General features: G+C 47.5%; 1 protein-coding gene across 1 annotated transcript in view; it reads right to left on the reverse strand.

The window, feature by feature from the left end:
• The window catches only part of GRAP2 (GRB2 related adaptor protein 2), a 750,180-nt gene that overhangs the window by 327,869 nt on the left and 406,470 nt on the right, over window positions 1-15,841 (reverse strand). The window lies entirely within an intron of this gene.

The following is a 15,841-nucleotide window of genomic DNA, read 5'->3' on the forward strand; positions in this document are numbered from 1 at the left end:
TGGGAGGTATGGAACTGTGTAGCAAACTGTCAGTAGAACTAGGCAGCAAGCTGCACAAAAAAGAGCTTCCTCTGTAGCAGAAGGAATTTAGTGGACTTTGCTTCTTCAAGACACTAGCCAGTGTTTCCTTTAGCTTACACCCAGTATGCTGACTTCTAGAACTAAGAGGGGGATTTTAGCAACAACAGTCTGAAGGATTCCTTTAAGAGGTCTGTACTCATAAGGCTTCAATGTTTCAGGCCATCAGGTTGCCCGACTAAGACTGCATGGCAGCTTGTGCCTGAGGAGAGGCCACAGCCCACAGCCCCCTCCCCACCTGGACCTCTCTCTGTAAAGGAAGACCCAGAGCCCATGTGCTCATCAGATATACATACAGTTACCAAGCATGCATTGGGGCACATCCTCTTCTAATTGGCCAGGGCTGTATAGACATCCATGCTCTCATCTGCCAGGTTTCCTCCCACCTATTGTAGCTACTAGACCAGTGTGAAATTCCAGACAGCATGAGCAGTGCCAGAGAATACTGAGCAGACTTTGTTAAACAATCACAGCCTCTATTAGGCAGACATCACTCCAATTTGCCTAACTTTATCTCTGTTAGGCACAGAATACCAAAAACTAGCTCGCCTCTAGCACCTGCCTTGGGTGGCGCTACACATGCATATTAGAACATGTAATACTTTTTATGTGGACACACTAGTGCTGCTGCATCAAGTAGGCCTCATGAATTGTCGTTGGCCATGATTTTTGGATCATACCTCATCAATTTTGGTTTAATTTTGTAAAAAAGTTTGATTCTACATCTGTTTGACCATGCAAGTTTTTTGAAGTTCAGCATGTGCTATGTGCTTAATGTACCATGACCATTACAATTTTTCTTGGCAGGAAGAATGACAGACAAGTTCACCAACCCTGAATTCCTTTAACGCTTTATTGAAATGTACAGGCAAATGCCTTTCCTTTGGAAGATCAAGTCCAAAAAGTATTCAGACTGCTACAAGAGGCGGCGTTTAGTTTAGTAAGCTAGCAGAACTGTGTATAGCTGTAAAGCTAATCCTTCAGTGAAGTATGTGCAGAACAACATTTTAAATATACAGTAATGTAGCACCTGTGTACTGTATGGTACCAGCATAGGTGTGCGCAGTCTATTGCATTAGGGTGTGCACCCCAAAGCTCAAACACACTACTGATCACTCACCATGTTCATTCATAAAGGGAAAGGGATGGTCAATTACATATTTACCGGCCCCTTCCTCCACTCATCCGAAAAAATCCTTGCAGCAACAGCTGGTGGGATAGGATGGAAGCTGGGGGTAGGAGGGAGCCAGGGAAGTAGGGGGGGACATGTGCTGTAAAGGGTGATTAGGGTGTGCCTAGGCACACCTGGCACACCCTGTGCGCACGCCTATGGGTACCAGTGCTAGTTAAAGTGGTAGTTAACTCTGTACTACCACTTTAACCTACAGGTAAGCCTATAATTCGGGATTTTCCTAGTTATCATGACGGAAAATCTGAGTTATATGATGACAGGAGGCGAATATCTTGCATTAATCTTTCTTTTTAATGCTCATAGCAGAAAACATAAACATTTGTTTCTTTAAATTTTTGAGAAAAAAAAACTTCATAGAACTACAGTACCCAGATGCCCCATGGACCCCTCCCCCATGTCCTTGACTCTATATAAGGGGCTGTCTGGTTCTCCTCCTCCTCTTTCTTTATGCGACGTTGGTAAATCCAAAATTTCTCGTAACTTTGCCGTAGTAGACAACACGTTCCACTGTGGTCTGGAGATCTGTCCCCGACGCTGGGAGTAGGCCAACCTGGCCTCGTCGACAGTAATACCTGGAGGATGCTCCGACGGTCATAACAGTGCTCAACTGGAACAAAAACAAAATAACCGTCATACTGGAACTCCAGAAACTTTTCTTATCTTCCGCATAGGCGTAGACTCCACCCCTCAATAACCTGAAACGAGAAAAGACATCGTGATAGGGTGGGTAGGGTGGGAAGATATTCGCCTCCTGTCATCATATAACTCAGATTTTCCGTCATGATAACTAGGAAAATCCCGAATTATATATCAGACAGGAGGCTTCATATCTTGCATGTTTAAAGCTAACAGACTTAATATGATACATGCAACAATGTTAAAGTATTGAAGAGGAAACATGACTTTGAGGTCGGAAGTAATAGCGACGAAACGTCGTTTCTGACGACCAATCCGCCGCTAGTAGGAGGTCTGAGAGAGAACCGCCCGATGTGACCACCTTAGTAGCCATGGCCCCTCTGGTGGAATGAGCTCCGAAGAGCGAGATGTCGATCCCAGCCATTTCCATGGCCGTTCTCACCCATCTGGCCAATGATGCTGAAGACACTGGTAGGTGGGGTTTCACATAAGAGACCAGTAATTGAGTACAAATGGGCGACCTCAGGGTTGCGGTCCGATGTTCATATTGCTGTAAACATCGCACCACGCAGATGTGTGGGTGGTCAGTGAAAAGGGGATAGAATACTGTCTGTATTCCCGTTTTCGTCCGACGAACCACAGAGAATCTAACTCCATCTGGCAGGAATTGGCGTCGGGATATGTCTAGAGCTCTAACATCCGAAACCCTTTTTATGGAAATAAGGCATAAGAGGGTAGAAAGTTTGACAGAAAGTTTCTTCAGAGAGAGGGCCTCATTGTCCCCCCACGAAGCGAAGAGTTGTAGAACCCGAGAGACATCCCAAGTGGATTGATACCTTGGTCGGGGAGGTCGTTTGAATCTCACTCCCCGTAGAAGTCTACAGACCAGAGGGTGTTTACCCACTGGTGCTGCGTCAACCTGACAGTGATAGGCCGATATGGCAGACCTATAGACATTCAGGGAACTGTAGGATCTACCTGTCTCATACGCGTCTGCTAAGTAGTTCACTACCGCTGCTACAGGTGCATGAACGGCATCAATTTGCCGTTGATCACACCAACGAACCCACATGGTCCAGGCAGATCTGTACGCCGACCTAGTCCCGGGGGCCCAGGCCAGGGCGAGGAGATCTCTAGCCGATTGTGAAAAATTGATGTCAGTGGTTCCGAACCCGATACTAACCATGCTAGCAGTGGGAGGTTGCCCTCCAGCAGCAATGGATGGCAACCCTTGGACGCGTTTGATAGGAGCTGAGGTGAGAAGGGAAGCAACCGGGGGTAATCGATTGACATTCCCAGCAGAAGGGGAAACCACGGTTGCGTTGGCCACCAGGGGGTGACCAACACCACCGTCGCCCCTTGAGTCACTACCTGTAGAAGGGTTCTGGTGATCATATTGAACGGAGGGAACGCATACTGTGTCCCTCTCGTCCAAATTTGACGGAATGCATCGACTGCCAATGCTTCCGGATCCGGCCTCCAGCTGTAAAAACGGAGTAGTTGTCTGTTGAGGCGGGAAGCGAAAAGGTCCGTATGAAAGGGACCCCACATTGTTTGTAAGGTCAGGAAAACTGAACGATCCAGTGACCAGTCGCTGGAATCCGTCAGATAACGCGAGTTCCAATCTGCGACTGTGTTGGAAATCCCGGGGAGGTATTCCGCTACCGGAGTGGTATTTATTGACAGACAGAATTGCCAGAATTCTGACGCGATGTCTGCTAATATCTTGGATTTTGTTCCCCCCAAGCGGTTGACATATTGAACCGCTGCTATGTTGTCCATGCGTAAGAGTACGCATTTGTTGGACGTATGTGGAAGAAAACTTTTGATCGCAAAGAATGCTGCCAAAAGTTCCAAAGCATTTATGTGGAGGCGAGTTTCCTCCACTGACCATTTCCCCCCGGTGGTAATTTGTCCGCATCGAGCGCCCCAACCTTGGCGACTCGCATCGGATTCTATGATCACATCTGGGTATGAATTGAAAATTGTTCTGCCGTTCCATTCTACTGCGTGGCGGAGCCACCACAGCAATTCCTCCACTGCGTCCGAGTCTAACGAGACTTCGTCTGCGTATCGCAAGCCCTGGCGCAGATGGAGTGTTTTTAGGCGCTGTAGAGCGCGATAGTGTAAGGGTGCTGGGAAGATTGCCTGAATAGACGCCGATAGAAGGCCTACTATGCGAGCAATCAACCGCAGGGATACCTGTCCTTTGCGCAACGTGGCTCTGATTTCTTTGCGAATCAGAGCTAGTTTCGCCTTCGGTAAGAGGAGCAAAGCCTGTTTGGTGTCTACCAGAAAACCCAAGAATTCCATCTCCTGAGATGGTACCAGAACGGATTTCTTGTAGTTGATAAGGAATCCGAGTTCCCTCAGCAAGGACACCGCCCATTGGCTGTGTAGGGTCGCTTGTGTTCTGGAACGTGCCATGATCAGCATGTCGTCCAAGTAGATGATTAGTCGTACCCCCCTGCTCCTCAGAGCAGCTACTACTGGTTTGAGTAGTTTGGTGAAGCACCAGGGGGCTGATGACAATCCGAATGGAAGGCAGGTGAACTGCCACATTCGGTCCCGCCACAGAAATCTTAGGAAAGATTGAGATTGCTTGTGCATAGGGACCGTAAGGTATGCGTCTTTTAGATCTATTTTTATTAGCCAGTCTCCCGGCCACAGGAGGTCTCGTAACAGGTGAATACCTTCCATCTTGAAATGGCGGTATGTCACGTGTTGGTTGAGTTCCCTCAGATTTATGACGGGGCGGTAGCCGCCGTCTTTCTTCTTTACTAGAAAGATGTTGCTGACGAATCCGTTGGAGAGGGGGTCTACCTCCTGAACCGCTCCTTTGGCCAGCAGTTCCTTGAGTTCCTCGTCTATTAATTCTACGTTTTGAGTAGCAAAATGAATAGGAGGGGGTATGACATTCAGTGTTGGGGGAGACACGAACTCTATCCGGTAACCCGTTACCGTCGAGAGGATCCATGCGTCCGCCGAGATCGTGGACCAGGCGTGGGAAAAATACATCAGTCTCCCCCCCACCTGTGTGTGTGGAATCGTATGTAGAGATAAACTCACCGGTCGGTGGTCTCGATCTGGGGAATCCACGTCCTCCGCGTCCTCTCCAGGGTCGTCCGCGAGGAGGGAAGAAGGGTGGTGGTTGAGCCATCGGCATGGTGTACGGCTGTGGAGCAGGAGCATACTGCTGGTTTGGTCTTGCATAGGGCCTGTACTGAGCCATGCGGCCGGTAGATCGCCCTCTGCCTCTACCGGCCTTGCCAAAAACCTTGCCCGGTTGAGATTTCCGTAGCGAGGTCTGTGCCTTGTCTAGGCTTGAGAATAAGCTGACAAACTTATTTATATTTTTTTTATTAGGTCATCACCGAATAGAAGGCCATCGGCGGATGGTCCCGGTTCGTTCTCAGCGAGATGGCTTAGTTGGGGGTCCAACTTCATCAATATGGAACGTCGGCGCTCCACTGAGCAGGTCGTGTTAGCAGTGCCCAGCAGGCATATAGCCCGTTGCGCCCAGCCTCTAAGCTGTGTCAGGTCAACAGGTTGGGCTGCTGACGCCGCCTGTTCTGACAAGTTTAAGATTTTGGTGAGCGGACCAAGGAGGTCCAAAATGCGGTCTTGAATGACTTTAAAGGACCGCTCGATGCCTTTTTTGGCGTATTTCCCGGATCTCGTGAGATATTTAAGTAATACCGGGTCTATCTCTGGGGTGATAGCCACTTTGTTTGCCACCTGAGGTCTGGGGCATTCTGCCCGCAATTTATTGCGGTTGCCTCTATCTAAAGACCGTCTGGTCCATAATTCAAGATATTGGGCCACATGAGGTAATGGGGTCCAGTCCCCTGAACGAGGATGTGAAATCTCGTCCGGATTAAACAGGGATTGCCCCTGGGCATCCAATATGGCATTTTGCAACACTTCAGTGTTGGCATCTGCCGTAAACCCCGTCTCCTCTTCCTCACTTATGTCAGAGTCAGAGGTCTCGGCGTTGTCAGACAATTCAGATTCGTCTTCAGACGTGTCAAATGAATTTGGTTTAATGCGCCTAGCGGCTCTTTGCCCTTTTATAATCTCCTTGGGGCCCAAGGGTCGCATGTGGTCTGGCCTGTGTGAGGCCTGGCAGGTCTGGTCAGATCCTGCTTGGGGCACATTATAAACTTCCCCTGCCGGGGAGTCGAGGTGCACTGACAAGTGCTTCAACTTTTGGGATGCCTTGCCCTTAGTAGGGGGGCAGCCCGAGGTGGATGGCACTGGTAACTGGTGTTTTGCATTGGCTGTCAGCGCTGCATGGATTGATTTTGAAATCAGTTCTTGAATTTGAGTTGTGGATAGCAGATGTGTCGCATCCATATCCACTACCTCTTTTGCCACCTCAGTATTTGCCATTTTTACCACTTTTCAATCTTTAAATATATATATATTTTTTACAATCTTTTGGAACCAGAGAGCTTGTCAGGGATAAATCACTGACCTCTCCCACTATTAGTTAATAGGCAGGGCGGGGGGGTTAGAGCACTCTATTCCCGATTGGCCTAGTCAGGGATAGTGTGTCTAATCGTTCCCCCCAAGCTTATTAAGGTACCTGACCGAGGTTAAGCAGCAGCCGTATCGTCCAGCGCTCCCCTGTGCTCTCCGTCCGTACAGTGAGAGTCAGGGGACGGCGCGTTGCTAGAAAACTCCTCGGCCGTAATCTCGCGAGATTACGGCCGAGAGTGTTCTGATAGGTCGGCTGACGGTGCAGAGGCGTGTCGAGGACACTCGTCGCTCGGCCACGCCCCCGTGCAGGAGAAAAAGCCCGCGAAGCGCGGCTAAGTGAAAGGGGGGAGGGAAGGTGGATGAGGAGAGGGCCGTGTATTACGGAGCCTGACTAAGCCAGGATGTCAGTCAGGGTAATACACGGCTCGGAATCGCGGGATTCCCGCGGCAACCTGTAATACAATTACATAATAGATACCAAAATCTACATTCCATAACATATATAAACAAATAAATAAATAAATCAATAAATAAATCAATAATTAAATCAATAATGACAATCAATATGACACAAAGAAAATTTTTGTACTTATCTCTATGCCATGAGCAGAAAGAAAGAGGGGGAGGAGAACCAGACAGCCCCTTATATAGAGTCAAGGACATGGGGGAGGGGTCCATGGGGCATCTGGGTACTGTAGTTCTATGAAGTTTTTTTTTCTCAAAAATTTAAAGAAACAAATGTTTATGTTTTCTGCTATGAGCATTAAAAAGAAAGATTAATGCAAGATATGAAGCCTCCTGTCTGATATATAATAAGGCTTACCTGTAGGTATAAAGAATATCTCCTAAACCTTACAGGTTTAGGAGATATTCCCCCCGCAATGCGCCGCTGACTGCAGCGGCGCATGCGCAGTGGGGATCCTCGGCTAGGGGGCGGGCAGCCGCCGGACCTTGCTGGAGAGAAGTCTCCCGCGCGCATGCCCGGGAGTGATGACATCGCCGCTCCAGCCAATCACAGCGCTGAAACGGCAATACCCGGAAGACACGCCGAGGAAAGATGACATCTCCCTTGGCGTGGACCAGGTAAGTTCCTTTCACCTCAGTAAGTATTTCATAATCAGCTAGTATGTGGTGCATACTAGCTGATTATGGCTTTTGCTTTTCATGTTAAAAAAAAAAAAAGCTTTTGCTTTTGCTTTTCATGTTAAAAAAAAAAAAGACAGCGGGTATACAACCGCTTTAAATTTAAGGGTAGATCAGAATGTAATTAAACTCTGATCCAGACTGTTAAGTGCAAAACAGGGTCTCTGTCTCAGTTTGACTGTACTGTGGGCTTATTCTGTTGTACTGGGGTGTTCTTCCAGCCCGGTGCTGCAGGTGGCAGCAGTGGAGTCAAGGTTTGGGTTCTCTTTCCCAGCAGCCAATCAGGAGGGTTTGTCCTCGCTGTGCATGCTGGGAAGGAGTATTTATGAGGCAAACACCATTGGTTCTGGGTCTTCTTCGTCCACAGTGGCACCCACCTTTAGGGTGACCACATCACGGCGCCCTGGCGTTATGGCCTACCTGGCCGGGGTGTGCGTTCCACGCAGTGTTCCTGGTTTCCGGGGCCATGCTGACCCGCAGCATCTGAACAGCGACGGGGACCCAGTGAGTGACTGGGTTCTCATCTTTGAGGATCCCAAGCTGTACTGCCGTTCAGTGGGGAGTCAGTCTGAGGAGCGCCATTGAGAGGCTGGCGGTCCAAAAGGGCCTGGACAAACCACCGGGGATCAAGGTAGCCGGACACTGAAGGATTGATCACCTGTTAGTCGGTACCTGGACGACAAGTTGAAGGAGATCCAGACGCAACTCATGATGTAAAGCGCTGCGCAAACTGTTGGCGCTATATAAATCCTGTATAATAATAATAATAATAATAATAATAATAATAATAATCTAAGGAGAGATATCTCCAAGAATTCAATCCAGAGAGGGCCTGTGGCAGAGGTATCTTTCTGGGGCTCACTGAGAGGAGTCTGTGGCAGAGACTTTCTCCCAAGTTCAAGTTCACCAAGGAGGATCTGTGGGAGAGACTTTATCCTACAATTGTCCGAGTGATACTCCGGCTGCCAGGTCAGTGAGAGAGGCCTGTCCTGGTACGCTAAACCTATTCCGGCAGGAGTGGTGCAAAGAAGTGTTACGTTTGGAAGCAGGACTGTTTCCTATCATTACGCCTGAATCTGCTATTCTCCTTTCTTCTTCAACTTTACTTTCCTCACCACAAGTTTACTGTTTTTACCCGGCTGGGTAATAAAGAGCACAGCAATGAGCACCTGTCGTAGACATTCCTTTACTTCTACTACATGCAATACGCATCATTCACCCCTAGGAATTTCGGAGGAGCCATGAGGTAACATGCCGCCCAAAAAATCCAGCAGCTCCACTGGGGGTAATGCTACAATAAGAACAGTGTTCAAAAAGGAGCTAAATAAAGTACAGTGGGGATCGAAAGTTTGGGCACCCCAGGTAAAAATTTGTATTAATGTGCATAAGGAAGCCAAGGAAAGATGGAAAAATCTCCAAAAGGCATCAAATTACAGATTAGACATTCTTATAATATGTTGTAGCGCCTGTGTACTTTCAGTCCAGGTGCAATGTTAAATTTAGAGGGGGGTGAGAGAGTTAGTTTACTCTCATCCAGCTAATCTGTGTAAATTGGGCCTCTACTCTGGCTGGGATGTGCTGCGGGTTCATTCTGTGTTCCAGAGATGCCTTCCCATTTCTGGGCGACAGGTGGCGGCAGTGGAGTTCAGTTGTGAGGCGCCTCTTGCCAGCAGCCAATCAGAGGAGTTTCTCTCTCGCGGTTGGCATGCTGGGGGAGGGTACTTCTAGAGCGGACGCCATCTTTGGGATGTAGTTCCTGGTTCCGGGTGCGGCACAGTAGAGGCAGAGGTTGTTCAAACTTCGATGTTGGCATTTCTCCGGGCTTAGTGATGGGCGGATCAGGCCCAATTGCATTGGTTCAGGTGCCTCTGGAACAGGTGGGGCAGGATTTCCAAACACTGGGTCAGTAGGCCTAGGTGCCTTGGGCAACGGTACTGGTTTGAACTGCTGTGAAGATCTCTCAGATCCAGAAAAATGGATTCAATAAAATTTCAGTAAATTTTGGATGGTAACTTGATGCCATCTGTGAAAAAGCTGAAGTTAAAGAGAGGATGGCTTCTACAAATGGATAATGATCCTAAACACACCTCAAAATCCACGGGGGATTACATCAAGAGGCGTAAAGGGGTGCAGAAGTGCAGGGGGCTGTGTAATGTCTATCCATAGATTTTCAATTATGTTGAGGTCAGGAGATTGTGAAGGCCATGGCAAAACCTTCAGTTTACGCCTCTTGATGTAATCCCCCATGGATTTTGAGGTGTGTTTAGGATCATTATCCATTTGTAGAAGCCATATGCACTGGGGGAGGAGCCCACGTTGAGGGACCTGTTGCAAGCCATCAATGCCTGTAGGGATTCAATATCGGGCTTGGATACCGAGTTAAAGGGCATTAAGGGCGAGCTTCTTTCAATGGGGGACAGGGTAAGCAAGACAGTGGAAAAAATGATTGTGTTAGAGGAGAGACTTAGCACAGTGGAGGACGACTTATCCCCCCTTAAACTAGCATTTACTGATATGAAGAAACAAATAGATAAACATGCTGCAAGAATCGACGAATTAGAAAACAGAAATCGCAGAAACAACATCAGGATCCTAGGCATGCCGGAACAGAGCGAGGGCGCCGATACGATTACATTCCTGGAGGGATGGTTTAAGGAGGTTTTCGGAGGTACATCCTTTACACCATTTTTTGGAATTGAGCGGGCACACCGAACCCCCTTTAAACCTCAACCAGCAAATAAATATCCCAGACCACTACTTCTTAAAATGTTTAATTACATTGATAAAGTGACGCTGCTTCGGAAGGCTAGAGAAAAGGGAGATATTTTTTTTAACGGGGCAAGACAAACTAAAATTAGACAATAATCTACAAATACAATTAAAATTACCAAGGTGGCAATACACACGTTATGTATGTGCTACTGGGCTGTTCTTCACAGCCCAGTAGCACATTCTGCTACAACCTAAGAACCAAGGGCTCACTGTGTTCCTGGCTGACAGACCAAGGAGAACCCTCCGCTTCTTACCATCACTGCTACTAACCACCAGGATCTATTATGCTTGGATGCGATTTCATCGCTACTTTTCCCTGTCATCTTGGGCCTCCCTAGGTCACAACCCACATATTGACTGGGAATCTGAATAGAGTTTCTATCACCTTACTGCCAGAAACTATGCTGCCCAGCAACATCTCAATCTCCTGCTTCTTTACTCTGCTTGGAATCACATGCTGAACTGTGTCAGGTAGTCTCCAAATGCTAACAAGAATACCTGGATGTATTCAGAAAACAGGGTACAGACACCCTTCCTTCGCACAGACCAAATGACTGTCCCATTGAACTTCTTCCTGGGGCAGAGGTTCCGAAGGACTATATTGATGAGAACCTACAGAAAGGGTTCATTCGCCCCTCAACTTCACCAGCCGGTGCAGGTATCATTTTTGTGGAGAAAACAGACCAGTCACTAAGGCCATGTGTGGACTACCGTGACATAAATAAAATGACAGTCAAGAACCGCTACCCCTGCCCTTTATTCCTGAACTCTTTCAAAGACTCAAGTCTGCAAGCGTGTTTACCAAACTTGACTTACGAGGAGCCTATAACCAGGGTTTACCTAGATCATTTTGCACCCGGGGCGGATCCAATATCTGGCACCCCCACGTTAAAATTTAAAAACACCCCACTGTGCCCCCTGCATACTTTTGCATCCTTTAATATTTCTTTGTTACTACTGTGTACCCGCCCTCCTCAACTGCACCTCTGTACCCCTTTACATCACACAGCCCTCTGGACCCCTTTACATTACACAGCCCCCTGCACCACTTTACATTACACAGCCCCCTGCACCACTTTACATTACACAGAACTCTTGACCCCTTTACATTACACAGCCCCCTGCACCCCTTTACATTACACGGCACCTCTGCACCCCTTTACATTACACAGCCCCCTGTACCCCTTTACATTACACAGCCCCCTGCACCCCTTTACATTACACAGCACCTCTGCACCCCCTTACATTACACAGCCCCCTGTAGCCCTTTACAATACACAGCCCCCTGCACTACTTTACATTATACAGCACCTCTGCACCCCTTTACATTATACAGAACTCTGCACCCCATTACATCACACAGCCCTCTGGACCCCTTTACATTACACAGCCCCCTGCACCCCTTTACATTACACAGCACAGCCCTTTGGACCCCTTTACATTACACAGCCCCCTGGACCCCTTTACATCACACAACCCTCCTGCACCCTTTACATTACACAGCCCCCTGCACCACTTTACATTACACAGCACCCTGCACCACTTTACATTACACAGCCCTCTGCACCACTTTACATTACACAGCACCCTGCACCACTTTACATTACACAGCACCTCTGCACCCCTTTACATTAAACAGAACTCTGCACCCCTTTACATTACACAGCCCTTTGGACCCCTTTACATTACACAGCCCTCTGGACCCCTTTACATTACACAGCCCTTGCACCCTTTTACATTACACAGCCCCCTGCACTTCCGCACCCCTTTACATTACACAGTACACAGCACCCTTTTACATTACACAGCACCCTGCACCTCTGGACCCCTTTACATTACACAGCCCCCTGCACCTCTGGACCCTTTTACATTACACAGCACCCTGCATCACTGCACCCCTTTTACATTTTTTATTTCTAGACTCATTAAATGCTAATCCTCACAGACCATAAAAACCTTGAATATTTGCGAACTGCAAAACATCACAGACCGCGTCAGGCCTGCTGGGCGCTCTTTTTCTAATGCCGGGTACAGACGAGAGGATTGATCCGCAGATACAGTCCGCCGGACCGTATCCGCGGATAAATCCTCTCGAGGATTTCTGCGGATTTGGATCCGATGGAGTGTACTCACCATCGGATCGAAATCCGCGCCGAAATCCCATCGCGATGACGTGTCGCGCCGTCGCCGCGATGATGATGCGGCGACGTGCGCGACGCTGTCATATAAGGATACCCACGCATGCGTCGAATCATTACGACGCATGCGAGGGAGGGAATCAGACGGATCGATCAGACGGATCGATCCGGTGAGTCTGTACAGACCACCGGATCGATCCGCTGAAGCCGATTCCAGCGGATAGATTTCTTAGCATGCTAAGAAATTTTTATCTGCTGGAAATCGGTCGGGCCGAAAAAAATCAGCGGAAAAAGATCCGCTGGGATGTACACACCAGCGGATCTATCCGCTGGAACTGATCCGCAGATCAGGGGCCTAAAGGTTCGCTTTTCATATCACTTACAGACCTGGATCAAAGAACACCAAACCTGATGCGTTATCACGCATGTTTGAGCATTCAAAAGACATAACTTCACCAGGTACCATCTTACCAGCCGGAAGCTTCCTTCTGTTACAGTCAGACCTACTACCAAAATTACAGCAAGCCTCAGCAGGTACAGCCAATCCTCCAGGGGTCACATTGCAGGCAAAGAATGGCCTACTATGGAAACGGGAGCAAATCTTTGTGCCAGAAACCGCCCGAGTGGCTGTCTTAGGGTTCTGTCATGATCACCCGTTAACAGGCCATTTCGGAAGCCACAAGACCATAGAGTTGGTACTATGTACATTCTGGTGCCCTGGATTGGAGAAGGATTGCAAGGCTTATGTCAACGCATGCACTGCATCTGCATTCGGAGCAAGAACACCAGAAATAAAGCTTGAGGTTTACTTAAACCCTTACCTGTACCTGATAAGCCTTGGAAGATGATCGCCATGGATTTTGTTGTGGCGCTTCCACCATCTGAAGATTGTTCTGCTATTTTTGTGGTGGTGGACCGCTTATCAAAAATGGCACACTTAATACCCCTGAAGGGTACCCCGTCCGCTTTTGAGACCGTTCGGGTCTTTATCAAGGAGGTTGTCAGACTTCATGGCATTCCGATGAACATTGTGTGAGACCGTGGAGTCCAATTTACTTCAAGATTTTGGAAGGCATTATGTATGTCTTTAAGGATTGAACGCTCTCTTTCCTCAGCTTACCATCCCCAGACCAATGGGCAGACAGAACGGACCAATCAAACCCTGGAGCAACACATCCAATGTTTCACGTCCTTTGCCCAGGATGACTGGGTATCTCTTTTGCCAATAGCAGAGTTTGCTTATAATAACGCCAGTCATTCTGCAACCAAACAATCTAACTTTTTTGGAAATTATCACCCAACCTTCCTACCTGATCTGATTCCTGAAACTGCTGTCCCTGCTGTCCAGAGTACTCTGGACTTCTTTTCCGCTAATACCTTGTTGTTACAGGAGGTAGTCATGAAGAATGTTTGACAGGAAGAGAAGAGGGGAACTGTTGCTACAACCAGGGGACCAGATATGGCTTGCCATGACAAACTTGCCCGTCAAAAAAGCTGGCACCGAAATTCATAAGACCATTTCTGGTAGGGAGAAAAATTTATGATGTATGTTATGAATTAACATTACCAAAGTCCCTTAAAGTGTTCTATGTATTCCTGTTGAAACCGGCAGTACCAAATCCATTTGCGATCATAGTTCGGGACCCCCTGCAACTATTACCATTAATAGGGATGAGGAATTTGAAGTCAAGGCCATCATAGACTGCAAGAAGAGAAGGGGGCAAATACAACATTTAATTAAATGGAGAAGTTATGGTCTGGAGTAGGGATGAGCCCAATGTTCAAGTCGAAAGTAAGTTTGTCTCGAACATCGGGTGTTCTGGTGTTCGCCGTTTGGGGACCTGGGTCCTGTCCCAGGGGACATGTATCAATGCAAAAAAAGTTTTAAAAAGTTTCAAAAAAATCCATACCAGACCCTTATCCGAGCACGCAACCTGGCAGGCCGCAGGAAAATAGGGGGACAGAGAGTGCCCCCCCCTCCTGAACCATACCAGGCCAAATGCCCTCAACATGGGGAGGATGCTTTGGGGTCTGACCCCCCAAGCACCTTGTCCCCATGTTGATGGGGACAGGAGCCTTATCCCCACAACCATTGCCCAGTGGTTGTGGGGGTCTGTGGGCGGGGGGCTTATTGGAATCTGAAAGCCCCCCTTTAACAAGGGGACCCCCAGATCCCGATTCCGCAATGTGAATTGGTAAGGGGTACAGCCCCTACCATTTTACCCAGAAAAGTGTAAATAAAAAAATAAAAAAAAGACAAGAGACAGCTTGGGACTAGGAATGAGCCGAACACCCCCCATTCGGTTCGCACCAGAACCTTCGAACGGACTGACAGTTCGCGCGAACATTTAGAACCCCATTGACGTCTATGGGACTCGAACTTTCGAATTCAAAAGTGCTAATTTTAAACACGGTAGTTTTTTGTGATTGTAACGGTCACCACCGTTTACGACCTTCCATCCCATCCAAGACAGCTTATAGACACTCCACAATCAGGCAAACGAACACGACCCATAAGAATTCCCCCAGAAACGAGACACACAGCTCTGTTTGAGGTTTAAAACAGGGAATGAATCTTTATTATCTGCACATAGTAACACATTTCTCTTCAAAATACATCCCTCCCACCCTTGGGAAACAGGGTGGGTTAAATTGTCCAATGACAATGGTGATACAGGTCAGGTGTGTTCAAACTTCTCCTTCAGTAAACAGTCTTAGCAGGGGGGGGTTGCTGGAGTGATTCCCCCCCTTTCCTCACAGCAAGACACTTAAACATCCCATAATAGGTATCCAGACTGTCTACCAAGCTCCAATCCACATAGCAGACTTAGTTACCACAATAGACAATGGAATGCAATCACATCCCACCCCTTTCATCACAGCAAGCTTACTAGTATACATCAGCCAACACACAATATATATACAATATATACAATATCTGACCGCATTAAATGTGACTAGCACAGACCATAGTGGGGTTCTCATTCACCCTCTGCCCCTAAAGTCACTCCTGTTACAGTGATGAAATAAAACAACGTTTTAAAAAACATCATTTAAAATGATCATGTGTGGGCTTTATGTCGTTTTTTTGTCTTCTAAAAAACGACAAAAAAAAAATTCGAACATGCTTCAATTTTTTATGTTGTTTTTCAAAATGTCGTTTTTCATAAAAAATGATTGTGTGTGGGCTAAAACGACGTTTAAAACAACGTTTTTAAACCCGCGCATGCTCAGAAGCAAGTTATGACGCGAGCTTGAATGGAACAGAGTGCCGTCGTACGTGTTGTACGTAACCGCGTTTTGCTAGAGCATTTTGAAAAAACGATGGTGTGTAGGCAACGTCGTTTTTTAAAATGAAGTTTGAAAAACTTCGTTTTTTTCATGAGAAAAAACAACGTTT

The sequence above is a fragment of the Rana temporaria genome, chromosome 7, assembly GCF_905171775.1.
Source record: "Rana temporaria chromosome 7, aRanTem1.1, whole genome shotgun sequence".
Classification (NCBI taxonomy): Eukaryota; Metazoa; Chordata; class Amphibia; order Anura; family Ranidae; genus Rana; species Rana temporaria.